The following is a 21,616-nucleotide window of genomic DNA, read 5'->3' on the forward strand; positions in this document are numbered from 1 at the left end:
CACAACTAGTGTCACATGAGAGAGTTTTGTTTTTATAATGGTCTTATGAAAAATGTCCATCTCGTGCTTTGGTAGTCCTTACCATCTCTCCAACAATGCCAAAACAGATGATTTAACCAAGTGACGTCTTTACACTACAGATTAGTCAGCGCCACTCCCAACCCGTGCCTCGGTGAACCTCATCTTTTCCCTTTGTGCAGAAGAGTAGCCCATTGTGCCTAGAAGTCGAACACAGCTGGGCTTTGGTGGCCCAAGTTGAAGGGAGATGGTTGTTTTCAAACTGAGCAGCTGCACACTCTTCTGAGGTATAATTTCGCAGCTCTTTCCTCAGTTATGACCAAGCAGACTCCAGAGTTTACTGGACTCTGCTGGACTCTTCAGACTGAGGAAAGATGTAATCTCTGTGCACGCCAGTGCGTATCAGACAATTTAGGACTCTCTCAATTTCTAACCAAAAGGGAATCACCGGTGCCAGTTTAAGAATAGTGAGTGCAATGTACTGCTAGCATGAGATAATCAGGCATCCACTTACTGTAATAAGTGAAGTGTGGTCTTAGTGTGTAGTATGATGGGAACTGTATTATAGTACTCTATTGTAAAGGGAACAATGGAGTATGAGCCCGTGGGATTTTTTTTTTTCTAATCCTGTGGAAGTTTGACTTCAACATTTTTCTCTCATTCAAATATTAGACCAAAAGTAAAGCATTTCAGTTGTTCATAAATAGATCATTTCAAATAATTAGACCGGGCACATTTCATTTTTAACTGTGGAACATTTAAAAAGCTTATAGTCTTACAAAAACACAAAACAAGCTCTTAGCATCAACTTGGCATTGAAAAGCTTCTTCTGAGGGGTTATGAATTTTGAGACTTATCAGGGTGCTTTTTTCCCCCTTCTTGGATAGTTGCTGTTTCAACAAACTGGTGTTCTCTTATCAAACGATCTTCCTGTCAAGATCATATGACTCTCATATCAAGATGCACAAGCTGTACTTGTTTCTTCAGATATAAACTGATGGTATAAGCATTTAGGAAAAGTCCAGTTTCTAGGATAGTCTACAAACTGCTCCAATATGCCATCAGACTTGTCTAGATTGAAACTTGGATGCTCTGTTCTTGGCCAGTGCCTAAATTTACTTGTCCCATTTTTATCGCTTGCTAATGTCTGATGGAGACAAGAGGTGGAATGTTCTTTGGCATGTTCTATCACCTCTCTTTTAGCCTCACAACCTATGGTAAGATGTTTGAAAAGTGAAAAAAAATGGACAAAATTACATAGGATTAAGAAAAGTAAAATTATTGCAATATTTACCAAATATCATTAGCTAAATAAGATATAGAATAGACTTATTTTAATTCTGTTTGTAGATAGCATGGGGAGACATGGCTTAATTCGGGGATCTACTAAAATCCGCCAAGAAATCAAAATTCAATTTCTTTCAAAAAGCAGTAGTATAACCATTTCTAAATTGTACTTATAGAAGGCAGTCTTCTGTATTTCCCTATGACTTTCACTTTGAACTCACCAACTTGCAAAAATTCCATATTGCCTAAGACTTCCTAAGGATATTTCATATTGAATGTAATATAGATTTTTTATTACTACAAAAAAGAAATGGTTTCTACAGAAAATATAAACTAAATGAACTGTTTGATTACCAAAAGGTGATCATTAGAATTCCAGAATTCTTTTTTCATCAACACTTTCTCTTTAAGGTTATTTAGAAACTACAGTAGTTGTGATCTTTACAACTTCTGAAAATCAGTATTCTTGATGATTCTTCTAAGCAGTGCATTTTGAGGTGCCTTTAAAATTGTTGAAACTCTGACCCCAAAAGCTATTTGATGAAGCAACATATGAGCAGTTAACATTTAGAAAAAAATTCCTTCGAGCTTTATGCAGTGCTGAGTGAATTATGAACTTTTGAAATAATTTTCTACTTTTCTTTTTCAGTTACACATCCTGAGTGTAGCATAAAGAGAATGGATTATCTAACAAAAAAGGTAAGAAAAATGTGTGTTCCAAGAAGAATGCACCTATTAAGGGCATTTTGATTACAGAGCTTGCACACACACATTCATTAGAATATAAGGCAGTAGACTGTCCTTCCTAAAATATCAATTGCACAATAACATTGATTTTTGTATGTGATCAGATAAGTTGTAGGCTTTAACAGGTCTGTTAGTGAGAAGAGGTGAACTAGGGAAAACAATATTTGACCTTCATTGAGAAACCATTGTATGCTAGCTTCAAAGGTAAAAGAGGGAGGAAAAAAATGGCAAATACTGCAGAAGAACCACAATACCTTAACCAAGTATCTTGCCATCAAGATCTGTCAAAATAGAGCAGTTTTGGGGCTGCCATAGGAATGGCTGTAACTATAGTATATTATAGAAGCAAGTATATCTGTTTTTGAAGGTAGGTTCTGGGTACTCTTAGCGTTTTCAGTAAGCCTGTGTGTGATTCAGAGGTCTTTCAGTGCAGAACAGAATTATAAAGAGTACATCTTACAAGATCTAGTAATCCTGCAACTTGGGTGTTCACTGAAATAGAGGGCAAACTCCTTCCTCTTGCCTTTTGAAGATCATTCGGAATTTTCTTTGTGAAGGAACATGGGAAATCCATCACATTTTTTTAAATGCTATGTTTCTCTGCATAAGTAATGTAAGTGACCTTTCTGAAATATTGTTCTGCTATAAGTGACTTACAAACAACAAGAACTGTGTGAGAATGTATATGGATTGCGGGGGAGGGATGTAGTTACTTGCTTTTATCATGTAGATTAATTATTACAGATTTCTTAGTAGCTGTTATAATCACAGCTATTTACATTTGTGTCTATCCCCAGGAAATATTAATTTGCCCTCTTTTCTTAGAAATGAAAAACCTTCAAGAGGAATGGTGGTAGGCAAGGCACTTTGGTAAGTAAGTTTACATTTCTGCAGCAAGCATCCAATAAGTGTGCTCATGCACAAACTTACCTAGTGAATATATTTAATTTTGAATTTGCGTTTTCACCCTACAAAAAAAAAATCCTAGAGATTGTATGTAAAAGACATACAATTGCAGGTAAAGATCAAATTCCAGCTTCTTTAACAAAATGCTAGTTGTTACTCTTTCTGTGCTGCTTAAGTTCATTGAGAGTTCAACTGAGAAATGGAGAGATTCATAGATGAGTGAATCATAAGAATTCAATCTCTTTAAAACTTCTAGAAGAACAGACAAGAAATATTGAAGCAACATGGCCCTATGAAAATCCACATATATGTCCTAGAAACATGTCTTAGAGTTATATACCACATATAAGAGCTTTTTTTAGCCAGTGGGGTTCCAAATCTCATAATGATTTACTGACTTTTCCTGTCCCAAACATTTTGGGTTGCAATCTCTTTTGTGCTATCCTTACTTTGTGTGAGCGGAGAGAAGAAGGAAGGGATTTGAAAAACATCGATATAAAGAAAAGGTAAATAAACCTTTTCTTTCCTAAGGGGGAAAAACAGGTTAAATAGAGGAGAAATGTACAAAGAAAACTGAATTTGCTTATATAATTTTGGATAGATTATTTTATGCTCTTTTTCTCTGCTGGATATCTTTTCACACATGACCCATCCAGGAAAACTAGTTAAATTCCATCTCATCATTGCATTGTGTTAAGAGGAACTCATATTTATTTAAAAAAAAAGTTTAGGTGAACTTACACTATTCCAGCACCCACATAAAATGAGTTGATTTCACTGAGAGTTTGTTCTGAGGACACAAAATCTTTTAACAGCTTCAGTCTCAAGAGTAGCAGAGCAGTCACCAGCATCTTTGCCTGATACTTTTGACAAAGGAAAAATATTAAGGGTTTCACCGGGTAACAAAAAGAGAGTCTGTAGAATGATTTTCTTCCTTGACAAGAATCCAGCTACTCAGAGGAAAGAAGGCTTTGTCTAGTTAGACAAAAAGGTCTAGAGCAGGTCTTTGAAGCAGAGGAGTACAGCTAGCAATTCTGTTTCCTGCCATGCTCAGCGCCCTTTGGGCTAGCATACTACGTTTTTTTCGGGCACTGAAGTGGTAGGTGAGTTATCAGGAGTTTGCCATTTTTATACTGAATGAAAGACTACTTTGCAATAAGTACGTTATATGCCAGTTTGCCAGTTGTATTCCATTACAGTTATTTTAATACTGCCATATGCAGTGATGGGGCTGGGGGGGAAGCCCTTCATTCCAGTTAGAGCTGGCTGTTGAAAACTACTGCTTTCCAGCTCTATCCTTTCTGCTGGGAGCTGCATTGCCACTGCTTGCTGTGGGGAAGAGTTTGTTCTTCCGCTGCCGTCTCAGGCCCTGGCCGACGTCCCATCTCCATGGAGAAGAGGAGCAATACCTGTCCAAATAATTCTGTGGCTGCCTCTTGATCCAATTATTTAAACACTCTTTTAGCAACTCACCCCTACGTAATAGTAACTGGGTTTTGTGATGTATGTATCAAATTCAAAAAGCAGGCTGCTTTGTGCACTGGTGTTGCCTTAATCATTGTTTTAATGGCTGTCTCTTAGGATTCAAAATCTGTTTTTATTTACACTGCTGTGAATCCAGAGTGACTTCACTGAGATGCATTAAGTGTGCAGTGCTGAAATCCATGGCAAGTTTTATCTGAAAGGTTGAAATAAAATGCAATAACAAATAGCTGTGTATGTCTGGTTAGTTGGACCATTCCATGAGTTGTTATTAGCTGATTCTTTCTCTTCTTTGGAGTGCATGTAGTGCATAATGAGGTGCAGAGGGAAGACATGGCAACTATTCTCAGGGGATTTATGTAAATAAGAAGTATTTATACTTTCCTCAGCAATATCAAATTTCTGAGCAAAATATTTGAAAAAATAAAAACCTGGGGAAATGGTGCATAAAATGTGCATGAATCAGGTCCTAACTCTGTAATCTAACTCTTGGGGAACAATTAAGGCATTACAAAGTCTCAAGGCATTTATCTGTCATTTTTACTGGGACAAGGGGAATTAAAAAAACCTAATGGAAATCTTAATTATACATACCTAATTATGAAAATTTTCACAGAGGAGAAGTGCAAAAATGGAAACCTTCCTAACACTAATAATGCTGCTTATAAAATGCCATAAACAATGCTGAGAGCTAGGGAGGACCCCTGTTGGAATCCTTCTCTAATCTTTTATAAGGAAAGGAAGCATAAATTAAAACATACTGTTGCAGCTCTGCGAGGAGGTTTTTGCTAGGAGGTAAATGCCCTTGCTTATACAGGAATCAATCACAGCACACCTTTTTTAACCATAGCGATCTGGAAGTGTGTGTATATGAAGTGTATGCATATACATATTTGCAAGAAACAAATAAGTGGGAAATTACAGTATTGCCTTACTACTTAGACTAAGATCCTGCCTCAGCTGTAATCATGATCTGAAGAGTTCAGAAAGGGTTTTGTTTTTAACTCTTCTGTATAATCCAAGGGGTATTAAGTTTGCAACCGTGGGATCGTGAGAGGAAGAATGCATAGCACGAGGTCTAGGAGTATTGAAAAAGGTAGGATATTGACTGGAGGATATAAACTGAGTTAAGTCAGGGGGCACTAAGCCAGTGGAGCCTTTTATAGCAACGCAAAGCAAGGGGCGGCAGGCAGGGGACATAAAAAAGGCTCTGAAAGTGAGGAAGCCCCTTGCCTCTGCGGCCGCCGGCCCGTCTCCTCCCCACATCGGGGCTCAGCCTGGGTCCCCAGCGCCGGAGGCAGACACGAACGCGCCACAGAGCAGGGGAGCCGGGCAGCGCCCGCCGCGCAGGCTGGGCAGCCCCCAGCGGCTCCCCTCGGCTGGGAAAGGCAGCTCCGGGGAAGGGGGTGTTGGAGGGGCTGAGCCGGGCAGCGATGAGGGCAAGCCGGGGGACGGGGGCTGGCTGCGGCGGCGAATGAGGCGATATGGCACCGGGGTGGTTGTTGGTGAGCCAGGCCCAGGTGCTATGGAGGTAGTTGGGGGAAAAACGTGTCTGTGGTTCGGTTTGTTTTTGTTTTTGTTTTTTTTCCTGGGGGAGATAAGTTAATAAAGAAAAGGATTGCTGAGTTCATCCTAATTAATGCTACACAGCACGAATGAATCGTGCCTTTGAAAAGTGTACAGCTGGGAAGAATAGGATAAAATCCCGGTCTTGGTATAATGTTTCCATTTTTAGTGGAATAAAAGCAAGCTAAAAAAAAAACCTGTTAAAATGGTATTTCCACTGGCAGTCCTCTGTTCATGTGGATAATACAGTTTCACTATGGGCCTCATTCCTTACTTCATGAACATCCCAAATTCCCAGCAGGAATAATTAATGTGCATGGGATGCACATTTTACCTTTGTAAAATCTTCCAGCTCTTTTTGGTTTCAGGGATTGGATTACGGAAGAAACATTTCATCAGCACTAAGCCTCCATTTATTCCACTCAATTATAGGTACTTAAACGAGGCATTTATGTTAAGCACCTCACCCCCCCCTCCGCTAATCAAAGGCGGGCACGTGCCCTCCACAAATCACGGTTATCTGACTGCGGGCAGAGCTTAGAACAACAAAGCTCCCGAGTTGCCAAAACTCAGCTTGGACGTCTGCAAGCAAGTTGCCGTGAATGGATTTAATGGAAATGCAAGTCGAAAAAGAAAAGCTGCATCCGCCTACTTTATTTCATTTTAATTTTAGTTTTTGTTTGTATTTTCCTTTATGCTGCCCGGGTGGGCTCACCGCGCTCCTGGAGTTGGCCGACCGGCTGCTTCACCGCTCCGAGGGGCCTGGTGCGGCCCAGGCGGTGTGATTTCTGCCGGGAGGAGCAGCCGGCCTTGCCCGCACTGATTTTAGCCTTTTTTAAGGCTTGTCAGTGGCCAGCAAGTCATGGTTGGCCTGCGTGAGCTGGGCTCTGCGAGCGCCCCTGGGGAGGGGAGTGAAGAGGCCACCCCGGCCATCCCTGTGGGGCAAACAGCGGCCCGGGGACTGGGGGCTGGGGGCAGCTTCACCTCCACGCTGGGGCGTCACGATTTTAAGTGTAGCTTTATTGAGGCTTTTGTGTATGAGCTCACTGGGGCTGCTAGGCTGTTACGACATCAGTCTTGATATCTGCGAGCTGTTACTGCCGTAGCGGAGGGCTGGGTGGCCGCTGGCCCGTAGCGAGACGGCGAGCGCCACGGGGCCGGCGTTGGGGCAGTGAGGTGGGACGTCGGGCGCTGCCGACATTTTGAAACAGCCCGAAGTTGAGAGACCGGCGCCGGCCCAGAAAATCAGCCTCGTTTAAGGGCTTGGCAGTTTTGGCGTACAGCGGCGCAGTTACTTTGGCCTTTTCCTCAGGGGCCTCGCGCGATGCTGGGCGAGCGTTTCAGCTTGTGCGTTGACCTGGGAGGGAGACTCGGGGCGGGAGGGTGGGGTGGGGCATGTTTTGGAGAGGGGATGTTACCGGGGCTCACTGCTGCTTTTGGCATGCAGACGGTGGGTGGGAGCGTTTGCCTCTGAATGTCTTAAAGTTTAATTCACTGCGTCACCTAACCTCCCTCCCTCCTACTGGGAAAAGCTATCACGCCTTTACCTGGTAGACTTGAAATGTGAAACACGTAAAAGGCATTTCGGAAAACACATAAAATACCTTTCCAGATGAACTTTAAGTCTGGTAAGGTCTATTTAATAGTGTGTGTAACGGAGAACAAAAGACCTTCTGATAAAGAACTGGTTTAAGAAACAAAATGAATACTTTTCCTAAAAGAATTGGATAAACAGTTATCTGTGCTAAGATGGTCTATGGCATGAAACCTTTATCACATCAAACAGTAATGAAGTATGACATTTAAATCCTCAGCCGTTTTAAATGGTAACTCTGAAAATGAAGCATTACTGATATCTTTGACAAGGAAAATATATGGAGTAGAAAGAGATGTAGCAAAAAGATAAGCTATTTATTTTTACTGACCCCAGTCAATCTTATCCTTATTTTTAAAATATTTTGCTGGTCAACATGCCACAGGATATGTCATTTATTAGAGCTACCAAGAGCAGCAGCCTGGATAAATAGATGGGAGGGATTAGTCGAACTCTATGAAAGGTAGAAATAGCGATAATGCTGCGGGAAAATGATGCAACAGTATCTAAAAATTGCCTTTTGCCAGTGTGCCGGAGATGTAACAGAGTCTATAACAGGCATGACAAGTATCCTGTAAATTAAAATAAAATAAAAATGCTGAGTTTGTAGAACCTTTTTAACACAGTTCATATTTAAAATATGAACTTTTGTTTTTTGGGGGGGTAAGGTGACATAGACATGTTAACAGTGTACACTTTTTTTTAACTTTTTTTGAAAAGAAGTTACTTGCACAAAAATGTGCTGATACAGAGGTCATGTTAGACGGGAAGAATCTCATGTCAGGTTGATCCTGGTGACCATAAAATAGCTGTATGTGATTCATCTTTATGAAATACTTTATGGAGACTCTAAGTTCTCTGTGCACCTATTGGAGAACATTGATTTTCCATGCACTTACAGGTATTATGGTAATGCAGATAATTATCACAGTAGTGACAGAATCCCTATTTTGTCACTAGTTAATGAAATACAATTTTATTTTATTTTACACAGAGGACTGTATAGTCTCTTTAGAAATATTCCTTTACAGGAATCAGCAGACTGATCTCAGGACAAATCCTAGTTATTTTATTCACAGGAATATGATCCTAGTACCTCATTTGTTTCTTAATTAAGTAATGCATTTAAGCATGTGCTTAAGTGATACTTATTTATTAGCGTTCCTGAGCTATTTTCATATCATTATAAGGCCCAGCACCTACTTAAATACTTTGAGAAATAGTGATGCTATTGATGCCTCAGCACCCTAGTGAAATACTTCAAGCAGTATCTTATTCTAGATACTGTCAAGAAAACAAAAATTCTCTATGGTGCTCATAACAAGAGTGCTGAGGGGAGATGGTATAAGATTTTGTCTTGATCACAGCTGGTGACCACAATTATGCCTTGCAGTATGGGTTTGAGAAGACTAGGTCTGCCATCCTTTACTCAGGAAATGAGAATTTTGTATATTGGGTTCAGCTAATATGACTGGGTCAAAGATTTCTACGTTAGTCATTGTAAATTCTATAGCTTTCACTAGGCAGGTGTGCATAATTCTTTTAGAAATTCTACTTAGTTATTGATTTCCAATTTAACTAGGTAATTAGTCATGATTTTGATGAGCACTTATATTTCACAGCTCTTTTGTTCTGTTGGAAAATAATTTTTTGCCTTAGTACCATATATAAATTTAGTAATGGAAATGCCTAGCTCTATTTATAGGGAACAGAAGAAAAAAAAAGGAAGATAATGGTAAAATGAGAAATGTTTGCTTATGGAGAGCTATGTAGGTTTCAGGCCTCAAAAAAAAAAATCTTGAATTTCCATGTATTTCTTGCACGGATAGATAGTTATAAAGTCTATTCTAACACCAAACAGTGATAATAAAGATATGGGGCAAGGCAAATATGTCAATTAAGATAAGTTAAGTGGTGATTGAGTTGGGAATCAGAATACATTCTTGAAGAAATGGAAAGACAGTGTAATCTACAACTAAAATCATAGACTTATAAACACCTTCTGAAGTAAACATAGAGAAGATGCTTGTATTTGTTGGTATTTTAAAGCCTTCCAGGGTTTTCTTAACCTGGCTGCATTCAAAGTTTAAACGTTGCCTAGTTTGTTCAAACTGCCAATATTTTAAATGCAACTGAGGAATATGCTAATCAAATTCTTCATTGTGAACATGGCTGACAGTCCTGGTGAGAAAAGTTCAGCAGCATCACTTAACTGCAGTTGAATAGAATCCATCAGATACTGCTTCCACCTTTTTGTACTTGTGGAGAAAAATATCAGCAGATGCCTAGATAACAGAAACATGTTCGTTCAGTTACGAGTTTCTTTTTTCATGGTCAAAAATGAGCGGTAGTAAAGAAAATTGCCAGCAGAGCTGGGCTGAAATTTTAAATCCCCAAATTGATGTCCTCCACATCATGATCAATGTTTCTTTTTTTCCTAATGTAGGTCCAAAAAGGTGGAAACTCACTTCAGTAGTACCTAAGAAACAAGGCCTGTATTCTCTGTTGCAATCTTAAAGAAGGTCTAGTGCAGGAGGTGCCTGGCTAGGTACCCTTTGCTCAGAAAGAAAGAAGAGAGACGGTTGCTCTGGTTGCATCCTAAAGGCTCCCTCTTTGCTCCAGCGAGTCTAAGGCAAAAGATCCAGTTCACGTCTGGTTCCTTTCATAGTCTCTTGTTTAAGCTTATAGATAGGACCTCATCTTAAATATTTGGTAGAGTCATTCAGATAAAGTGAGTGCCTTTTTACTTGTATTTATTTACATATATTGTATTTATTTACCATTAATAATATTTATACTGAATGCATATCAGGACCTGGAAAGACACTAATTTAAACAACCTTGATGAGGAAGCTGGAGTAGAAACTTCCCACAGTTATTCAAATAGGAAATGTGCAAGCTGTCCACTTCAGTTCAATATTAGGGGGTCGTGCCGACAAGCACGACATTTTTAAATTCCTGCAGTTCACCACTGCTAAGGTGAATTTGATGGTCTCAGTCTGGTTCTGATTTGGATGTGGGCTAGTCTATGCCATAAATCAGTGTTCTTGCCTAACAGAATCCTTATGCATCAGTGGAGAAGCTCTTTCTGTTGGAAACACTATTGTATGTTAAAAGGCTGAGTGGAAAAGTTTATATAGAACTCTAGTTTGCTTTTAAAGAACATCTCCTTCATAAGTTCTTGAAATATATCACATTAAAAAAAAAAAAAAGAACACAATTCCATTTCCTACTTCTTTCCTATTTTTTTAACTTTCTTTCTTTGTTATGATTACTGCTATCTCACTGTTGTATAACATTGACTGTTCTACTTGACTGATTCTTTTGTTGTGCTTGTATTAACCGTGCATTTATTTTTACTTTTTTTTTTTTTTAATCTTGGAAGAAAATAGTATTGTCCTGCCCTCAATCAGCTAATCAGGACTTCTGCACTCAAAGCAGCTCTGTATAGACCTTTTTTCCCTGCAAGATTCAGTATTAATGTCAAAAGTAGTTCTTGGAGGAAAGGATGTTTCTTTATGAGTCCTTTTTTTAAACATGCATTACCAGTAAAAAACAACCTGGAAGACAGTTCTTACAAGACATCCTTTACACTGTAATATTTCTGACTTATTCTTTAGTTTCTTTATGATTTACCAACATGAAATTCTCCTTTTTGTTTTGTTTAAACAAATTCATACTTTCATTCAGCAATGGTATATGAAAAGGGAATCATAAATTTTGGCCCATTTTTTTACTAGGCACCAGAGGGAGGAGCAAAAGAAAACCATTACACTCTTTTGGAACGTTTCATGAAACAGCATTGAAAAGTTTAACTCCGCTCTGTATTCTTTACTATAATAATATACTTTATGTATTCATTTATATCTATATAAAGTATGTGCGAAATGTCACTGCTACTGGATTTGTAGCTGAGTGGTGAATTACGCTTTACAAGTATTTTGCACGTCATTATGCTGAGGCATTACATTACTATAAAAAATGAAAGGATGTGGAGAATTAAGCCCAACAGATACAGTTTTGCTAATCTAATTCTTCCTACATGCCTGTGGGGTTGATTAGGACTTTTTAGAAGGGGCAGTTCTGTAAGATTAAGTCACCAATATGATCTTGTAACTGAATGTCTGTCAGACATAATGACAGCTTTTTTTTCCTAGTCATTTAAGAAACAAAAGCCTTTCCTTTGAAAAGACACAGCACTCAAGCACAGTTACTGAATGTTATTGAAGCACTATTAATTCTATGTTCTAGGTACAGCATAGATCACTAACTCTTTTCTAAGGAGTGAGTGGTAAAGTTACTCTATTTTTTTTTCTCTGCATATTTAGTAGTGGCTGTCACTGTGAGTTGTGAACTCCAAACCCTGCCAATCTCAAATCAGAAGAGCTTTACTTAGTGTATTGAAATCACACTAGTGGCAGTCCACCAGACCAATTCTGTGACTTCAGTAATTTCCTTTGCTTAAGGATATTCTCTGTAAGATGGGAGTAACAACCTAGCGAGCATCTGTACAAAATTCACTGAGTATGAACAGTAAATTCTTACATATTCAGACTTCAGAAGGTATCAGAAGGGGAGGGAGGAGAAGCCTTCAATAGTATATCTGGGAAATTGTGTGGGTTTTCTGTTGTTCACTTTGATTATATATATTAAAACTTATATATATATATATAAGCGAATATAAATATATTTGTATAAGCAAATGTAAATATAAGCTTTTATATATATAAGGTCATATGTATATATCTACATATTTTTTTCTACCTGCACTTTGAAAATATATCTGAACAACACTGAGTACTGATTATCATTTACATGTTTTGACTTGTAAAATAAGCCAACAGAATTGAAAGGGACTTTTACCACTTAAACTGTATTTAAATCAATGAGATTTATCCAGCTAAACTCCCCTGTAAGCCTTTCAGAATAGAACAGATCTGAATGGAAATGAGGAAAAACATAATTCTAGTCAATTTTAAGAACAGAGATTTCTTTTTTTTTTTGATGAAAGGCTTTCTCCCAACTGATAACACATGATGTTTTCAATGTTACAGTCTACTGCTGCAAATATGACACAAACCTTTACTGAAAACCATAACAAGACTTTGATCCTGTGAAGACTTATTTTCTCCTTTACGTTATGAATCTTAAATTGTTCTACTAAATGCTTTGGGACTATTTGCATTATGTAAAGTGTTGCAACTACTTACAAGACAGAGACTTTAGTGAATTAATATACACCAAAAGTTAACCACATGCTAGAACGCAGTTTTCATAGCGTGTTACTTCAGTAGACTCTGTGTGATGAAGTACAATAGGTAGAGGAAGGACATAAGGTTTGCAGTCAAACCTGAAATAGTAAGTGAGTACTTATGGCAAGAATAACTGGAAACAGGGTTTATTTCATGAAAAAATATCTAAGCTTTCAAAAAAAAGGAAAACATCAGGAAAGAGATGTTTACTTAAAACCACTGACCAGTATTTAGATCTCTTGCATGGGTGCATACTCACTTGCTGTGGGAATGGAAAAGACAGACTGATTTGGTACCTGGGATAACTTTCTTGCCCCCCATCCCTGACCCAAATCTCAGACTGTGTTCTCTCCTTAGTCTGGCATATTATGGCTGAATGATCTCCCTCTGATTCTATCTCCCATCTGCAAAACAGAAGGGATGCCAACTTATTTGTAAAGCAAATGAAGCATTACTTACATTAAGAAAGAAATGAGAACTAGATAATATTAGTAGATAATGTATTATTATTACTATTTTTTTGTAGCTTGCCTTTTTTTCTTATAGTGTCTTGTCAGATACTCCAGAATTTTGAAGTTTGGCAGACGTGTGAGAGAAGGAGAAAGAGAAAAGTTATTCTGAGCTTGTAGGAAATGCCTGGATGAGTTTAGAACAACTATTTAATTTTCACAAAATTACATAATTTAGTGCTTATTTGCTATTAATATTGGACTGACCCTAAGATAAGTGCATTTCTTTAAACTTCTTTGAATGCACTGATGTGTTCCTATGCTCTGTGGTGAAACTATCACCTAGAAAACAATCATATTTTCCTGGTTTTGGATTAGCCATAACACTTCCCAGCTGATTTTAAGTTTTAGAGAGTGTATATAGTGGCTTGGAAAAGAAGTTTAAGTATTAGTTGGACAATTTCTCCCCTAAACTTAGTTTGCCTTCACTTCTAGTTTTTATATTTGTACTTAAGTTTGCCTGTACAGGCTTATTTTTACAAGCTAAAATAAATAGAAGCTTTGTAATTCACTTCAGAATTTGACCTAGTTAAGTTTGTGGGTGTTTTTAAGAAATTATGAATTACTTTCTGTTCATCCCTCTGATAAAGAAGTCCTAAAGGAATAGCTCCTAGCTTTCTTGCTACCGTTGTGATATTTCTCTTTTATGGTATCAAAAATAAATATTTTATTTTAATGCCTCCTGTCCAGAGTGCCCCATCTCAAAGAGTTTGCAATTTTATTTTTTTAACTGTTGACACTGTAGCACATGTACACAGTGGCAGTTACCACACTATTTTAAAGAAATACAGTTAGTGCCATTGTCCAAAAGAACTCTTACCTCTTCCAGAGTACAGCAATGCAATAAAGATGCTTTACTAGTTGCATTTATTGTTGGTGTCTTAAAAAGGCCATTAAGAATAATAGTCCAAATGTTTCTAAGCTTTGTGAGATCTATATGTATCTGTATTAAAGTGAGTCATACCATCACAATTCTGATTCTGGTTACTGGCATTTCTCTGTAAATTCAAAAGTATGGCCTGTTTCAACAATTTGTTTTTCTCCACTTTGTTAGCTTCTCCATGCTATGAGGTATTGTAAATGTTTATATGTGAAAACTTCCACAAGGCAGAACTCTGGGCTTTATCAAGCACTAAACTTCATTTACAAAATTATTTTTGCTCTGAACTCTAGAAAAATATGTTCAGAGTACAAACATGTTCTTGGTAATTACACATCACACTGAGGTTGGTGGTCAAATATTAAAATACTTTTGAAGATATTCATCGGGCCACAATTATAGTGTGGTATCTGAAACTACTTAGACAATTCCACTGTTTAATACAACCTCTGTTTTACTTTATAGTGGAAATAAAAGAAAATAATATATTGCTATCATAGGATGTCAGCTCTGTTTTGATATGTAGGTGCACCTTCTCCTGGGGAGGCAGAATGGTTGGCATCTTCTTTAAAGTTTCTGATGTTACCAGGATAACTTAAGTGCTGTCAGTGACTGGTTTAGCAGCTGTCCAGCTTGTCACCATTCATTTGTTGACTTTTACAGCTTACTAATGCTTTCCAGATCTGTAGCCCGGTAGCCCAGTAGGTACAGTACTGACGCTCCTGTTACAGGTCACAGGCTCGCTACTAAGTCTGCAAGACCTCAGGACTGAATCTGTCAGGCCTTGTCTGGACTTGTCTTGGTCTGCCCAAGGCAGTCCATATTTTTATATGGATAGTAGTAGTAACAAGTGGTTATTCTACATAAAACACAATATTTATGACCTTAGCATAATGGATAGTATAGAGGAGTCTGGGCATGGAATGATAACAGGCTGGAAAGTGGGGACACTGCAGTGCAGAAGAGGGAGTATGGGTGCAACACAGTACGAAGGTGACACTGGAGACCCATGGTGACACTGGAGACCCAGGACTATAAACAACTCATGAGTGATCAGTTACTGATGGTTAAAGAAAAGCAGGTATGGGAGCTGGGCAAAACAGTTTTTAGGGGCAACAAAAAACAGTATCCAGTATATACAAGACACTCCATATATAGTAAATGTAGTTGTCATGTGGAACTGCAGACCCATGAAAAAAGAGCAAAGTGTAAAGAGTGATAGAAAACACATCCAATAGCCCCAAATGGATCCGAGAAAGAGGAAGAAGAAACTATCCTTCTGCCACGAGAGAGGAGAAAGAAACTCCCACCATCACCATCATAGTCCTCCTTCTAAAGTACTTGGGATGCTGGCAACTTGCTGCCAAACCCTGTCTGTGCCAGACTTAAGCCAGCCTTAGGACCCAGAGGGGCGTTGTGAGGGTGAGCCGTAATACCAGGGAATTGGCTAGATACTAGGAGTTGTCTCTGTAACAGTTTTAACTGTCTTATTGTTGAGATTTTTTTCAAAATAGTAATTTTTTCTTTTTTGTTCTGCAACAATTAAATCTGAACAAATTATAATTCTTTGATTAGACAGGTAGGATTTCAATTACACTAGCAATAAATTCTTAACTTTACTCATTAGGAGTGTTTTCTTTTGTGCATAACAGGTTTCTGAGTGTAGCAACACCTCCCGCTGAACTGTATTCTTGTTACAGCTTATCATTATATAAGATGATCTTCAATTCATGTTATAACAAATAAGAAGTAGCACAACTCATTATTTACTTGTAATAACAGTGATATGGTCAAGAAGGAAGTGAAGTAATGTTTGTCTTTTCAATAGTATCTACAGCATTGACTTCTGAACAAAAGTTAAAGCACATGAATTCTAGGTGTTATTGGTTGTTAACAACTGTTTGTGTGAACAAAGTAATGAACTGTAAATATGTGCACTCTCTTCCTGTATTCAAGGACTTTTCTGGGCACTTATTGTACTGGAGTTGTGTTTTGATGGATATAAAAACACAGGAACAGCAGCATTAAACGAATTAGCTGGATATAGCAGAGTATTGTATTACATAAGGCTAACGTAGCTTAACATTTCCTTTTCGTTAATTTACTGCAAACTGCAGAGATATCTACGGTGGACAATGGTAAACTGAACTCCAGTCCTAATTTCCTTTTACTATAGGGGTAAAGATGCCTCACAAACTTTGAAGCTCAGTTCAGGAGGGATTACAGCAAGGCAAGTGAAGTAATGCACTGACTGAAAGCATTACTGTTTAAGTCTATATACAAAAACTTTGGCCAGTCTGTGGCAAAAACTAAAGCTTTGGTGAGTAGCCTAAGTAAAGTCCTGTAGTGACATCTGATGAATTCTCAGGATTTATTCTGTTGAGAATTGCAGTAATAGGGGCAAACCATTATGATTCCAGAAAATCAAATCTGGTCCTTATGATATATCCAGGTTGAAATTAGTCCTCAGACATTTTTCATTTTTAAATTATGCATTGAGGAGTGTACCTGATACAATAGATACTGATATTATTAACCTATGTGATATTTCAACGTGACCAAAATTGTCATAGGTATATATGGCAACATGTATGTATACATCTATGGAAAAAAATATATTTATTCATTTTGTTTCTATGGTATAAATCTATTGAATAATATAATAATTATGAGAGTAATTAAAACCGCTTCTTGTTTTTTACTTACTGATAAGTCAAGCTAGTCTCATCACAAACTGTAATGTATATATACAATATAATTTATATATTATATATAATTTCATTATTTTTTTCCCCGAATTGTCATTGAATCAGATTATTCTGCTATTTAACACCTGCAATTGAGGCCATGCTGTTAAACTCTTAATGCGAAGTTGGCACTCTACCAAGTTCAACAGGCTTGTGTTGAAGGAAAGCTAGTTGTCAGGGTTAAATCAGGAGTGAAAAAAGACTCTGCTAAGGCTTTTCAGACTGTTTAGGATAGCATAAATTTGATTTGTATAGGTATACCAACAGGAAAACAGATTCAGACTGTGGAACTTTATAGTGAAGGGTGCTATATAAATAAAATCATTATTCAAAGAATGGCTTTTAATTCTATTTTGACTTTCTTTCCACAACTTGAAAACTTCCTACCAACAAAACCATTTTTGCCTTAAGAACTGTTATAGAAGAAACACGTTGAAGTCCCAAACTTCTCTTCTTGGGCCAATTACGTCTCTTTGATCATGTAACTTCAGAGTTGCTAGGAAGCTCCTATTGCTCTGTAGAGCAAGAAAGGTACTCAGTGTCTGTGTAATGGCCTAATGGAGACTGTCATTTCACTCCTGACTGTTTAAGGAGTCTTGTTCACTAACAGGCCACATGCGTAGCTGTTGCACACAAGCTGCTGGCTCTCCGCTGTGCAGTTGGCTGACTCCTGGGAGGTACTGCAGAATCCGTAGCACTGTATCCTAGACAATTATTATATAGCATGCTGCTACAGGCTCTTCTGATATACCACAAGGTAATTTGTGTTAATGAATGTCAGGATTGTAGATGCTCTGCTGCTGAGCATTTTACAGGCCACATGTTGAGAATTCCAGCAATTGGCATGCATTTGTCTCGCCTGTCAACTAACAGTGTTATTTTTCTAACACTGTTCCATAATTTTTCCTCCTGCATGGGTGAAAACCACAAGCTGCATTTAATCAGGAATACTGCTTACAGGGAGAGCATCAAATTCCAGCCTATGTACCATTCCATAGTACATTTGAGTTTATCAATCAAGTTCTGTTTCCTTGTTAATTATTCCTGGGACAAAGTAAGAGTCCTTTGCCCTCTGGCACATACTGCAAATTTTTGCTAAAATTTGAGAGATGTTTTGTAGTGACAAATGCAGAAATAGTTAATTAATAATAGAAATAATTAGCATTGTTCAGGCCACTTGTCTACAGGATAATTGCAGATCGGTAATTGTCTTTCTCTGACATTTCTCTGGTATACCATTGCCATCCTGGTCTATATAAAGAAATCCTTCAATGTAGAGGAATTTGTGAACTATTGAGATGCTAAAGCTGGTTTTCCTTGCAGGGTCTAGTCAAAATCTAATTCATCCTTCTGTGTCAATGACTTTCACCCTGTGATCTTCAAGGGCTTGTGGACTAGCTCCCACGGGTACATTAAAAGCAATGTTAAAAAGTAAGCCTGTGTGCAGGAGGTTTGGATTTGCAATACAGCATCTGTACCTTCACTGACTATTTTAATTTGCAAACTTTAAAAATAAAAGGAAAAAGTTAAAGAACTAGCTTACTGCAGAGATGTGAAGATCTAAGAAGCATGTAGATTTTAAAAAAAGTTTCTAAATTATGAAGAAAAGAGGTTACCAGTTAGCAACTTGTTGAGATACTTAACCTCAGAGTACAAGAACTACAATACAGTTGCCCAATAATTAAAGCAGGAAATTGTTAATTATTTTCATTTATATTCTAATAGATCCTATAAGACTGACTAAGACATGATTTCTAATAGGTTCTCCATAAAAGTATAGAAGAAGATATTTCCCACTGTGAAGAACTAATATCCCTGTCCCCTTAACCATGCAGTAATGGGTTCAAGTTGCTGTTTCCATTTCGCTGTATACTGTCTACCAATATCTCTGTATTGCAGGACTAAGGTCTAATTCCAAGCTGAATGAAAGTAAGAAAATATTGTTTTTATTTCACAGAAGCAGACCAGACAGAGGGTGATTAAATGACTTGCCAAAAATTCACACCAAAGAACAGAACAGAGAACTGATCTGCAATGGTAAGTGCTTTAAATGCTGAAAGTGTCCAGCATGAGGTGTGTCTGAAAATCCTCAACATTCATGATGTTTGATTGTTAAACGCTACCTACTGTGGTCACAGTGGACTTTTCTGATTTATATCACTTCAGGATCTGCTCTGAATTCTAGAAAACATTTAGTGGAAACATCAGTTTGTAATCTTTATGCTTCATTTGGAGAAATATATTATGAAGGTTATTTACCAAACTATTTAGCTGTTTCTAAATAGTGCAGAGAGGTTACTTTTTATTTCATGTTTGCAGAACTATGGCAGAAATGCAAAGTCTATGGAACAGAAAATTCAGTGATTTCTGAACTTGTTTCTTTCTGACTCTTGGAAAAGATAATGCTGATTCAATCCAGACAAGTATGTTTTTTTGAAATCAAATTGTCAAAATCAGTACATTCCTGCCGAATGTTTTTATTTTGATGAAGTAATATTTTCCAAGAAAAAAACATCCCGTTGGAAAACTTTCAACCAGCTCTGATTGCCTCTTGTGTACCTACTATGATATCAAGGCAGTGCGAGTACTTTCTGGCTTTTCTTAGTATTATCATAGTTTGTATATGAGAAGTTATTAAACGCTAAGGCAAAGCTAAAGCTAGCGCTGTGGAGGCATTGCCCAATTAATATAATTACCATGTTTTCAGTACGGCTCGTTCTGATAGCTTCTGAGACTGCAAATCAGCCCCTGTTCTTGCCATCATGCGTATCACCAGCAGATGTAGTGTTAGTGCCACAGGCACAGTCCAGATAATCCTGATTTTGGAAAGCAAAGAATGTCATGTAATTATTTTGCAGTCTAACATAATGTGGTCTGTTTGGGGAGCCAGAAATATGCAACTACATCCTTTCTGTTGATGTTTTACAACAAAATTGTCAGCCAGATAGCGGTAGGGTAAGGGAGGCAGAGCGCTGTGCAAAATTTATGTGTGCTAGAGTTACAACCCACAACACAACCTATAGATATAGCACAGAGGAGCAAAAGCAGCTCTTCAAAGCAGACATGTTAAATCAGTGACATTAATCTATAATCAAAAAATGGACTATAACCTTGTCTTTCCCAGCAGACTTTCAGCAGTACAAAGGAGGCAAAAAACTGCTCTAAGAGGAAGAGTGGAAGAGTCTCCTTCTCTCTTAGAAGAACTGCAAACTGGCACCAGTAGAGCTGCATTCAAAAACCTTTGGAGGATGACTTCAAATACCAATCTGTATATTTTTCATGCTGAGGTTATTGCCTCATTGAGCCTTGCCTTTTTCTCCTTACTCTTTATCAGCTCATTTTTATCCTTTGTCATACATATCATACCATAATCTTCCCATTTCTGAGCTTTACCCCACTCTGCTTCTTCTGTTTTGCTTTTTTCCATTTTTCTCTCCTGAGGCCATTCTCTTCACCCTCCTGCTCACCTGCTGTTTTGTGTACTTCACATTTACAGTTACTTTTTTGAGGTGGAAGTATGGTTAATGGAATTGGGGCACTATGAATACGCTAACGTTGTGATTGAAATACGCTGACTCTGTGTTTGACCTAGAGTAACCTTGCATAAGGACTGCACTAACTCTTGTTTGACTTAGAGTAACCCTAGCCGCTTGAGCAAGAGCAAGTAGATAACATGCCTGAATCCACCGCCTGGATCTGGATTTGGAGGTCACAGAGTAAGCGGAATGAGACAACCGCTAGCTCGTGAACTGAGTGACCAGACCAATCAGGCTGATGGAAGATGCACATGGACAAGGGGACCTAACCAATCCAAGCACTGGAAGTGGCGCGTGATAGCTCAGGGGGCAGATAAAAGATCACTAGGGGGAAAGCTTCGGGGGCTGCTAGGCAGACGCTATAATAAAGAGCATTAATTCATATTGAATGACTCTGACCTTTCTTCTACTCCGAGGAGGCGTCGCTGAATTTCCGACTGCACTTTTTCAGGAAGATCAAATTACCAACCAAAAAATCTGAAATGACTGGCTTCGTGTACACCTATGCTGAACTGTGCTATTCCTAGTGTCTTGTCAATTCATACCTCGCTAATTCAAGTATCTTTAAAAGGCTATGTTGGGTTTTCAAGTCACACCTATAGTTGAGTAAATACAAAAATGTTACTTTCATGGCCCACATCTAGACTCACCATGTTTCCTCCACACTGCTTCTCTGGATCCTCTCTTGGCATCAAGGATAAATTTAAATATCTAACTGTTTAGGGCAGGTTTTTGTTCTTTTTTACTGCCAACTGTGCTTTGGAGCCCTGAGTGAGTAAAATCAGGTAGCGCAGCAATTCTCACACAAGTGATGGAGAGATTGCTGGTGAATGACTGACACTGCAATTCTAAATCTTAGCTGTTTTCTTCATTTAAATTAAAACAAACTTGAAGTCTGTTGAGCACATTATTATTATTATTATTATTATTATTATTTTTATTATTGCTATTGCTATTGCTATTACTATTGCTATTACTACTAGTATTAGCAGCAGCCATGCTAGTTGCCTTCGGATATTTTGCAGCCATGGGTGGGAGGGACTGATAAAGGATGGCAAGCAAATTAGTTCAGGCAACAATCTTTCAGAGATG

The 21,616-nt window shown here is 38.0% G+C and overlaps 1 long non-coding RNA gene across 1 annotated transcript; it reads left to right on the forward strand.

Moving 5' to 3' along the window:
• The first annotated feature begins 2,875 nt into the window (after window positions 1-2,875).
• Window positions 2,876-20,871, forward strand: LOC138061335 (uncharacterized). The gene is made up of 3 exons (XR_011134972.1): window positions 2,876-2,922; window positions 18,946-19,025; window positions 20,116-20,871. It is a non-coding gene; the product is annotated as an uncharacterized lncRNA (long non-coding RNA).
• Window positions 20,872-21,616: the final 745 nt, after the last annotated feature.

The sequence above is a fragment of the Struthio camelus genome, chromosome 1 (assembly GCF_040807025.1).
Source record: "Struthio camelus isolate bStrCam1 chromosome 1, bStrCam1.hap1, whole genome shotgun sequence".
NCBI classification, from domain to species: domain Eukaryota; kingdom Metazoa; phylum Chordata; class Aves; order Struthioniformes; family Struthionidae; genus Struthio; species Struthio camelus.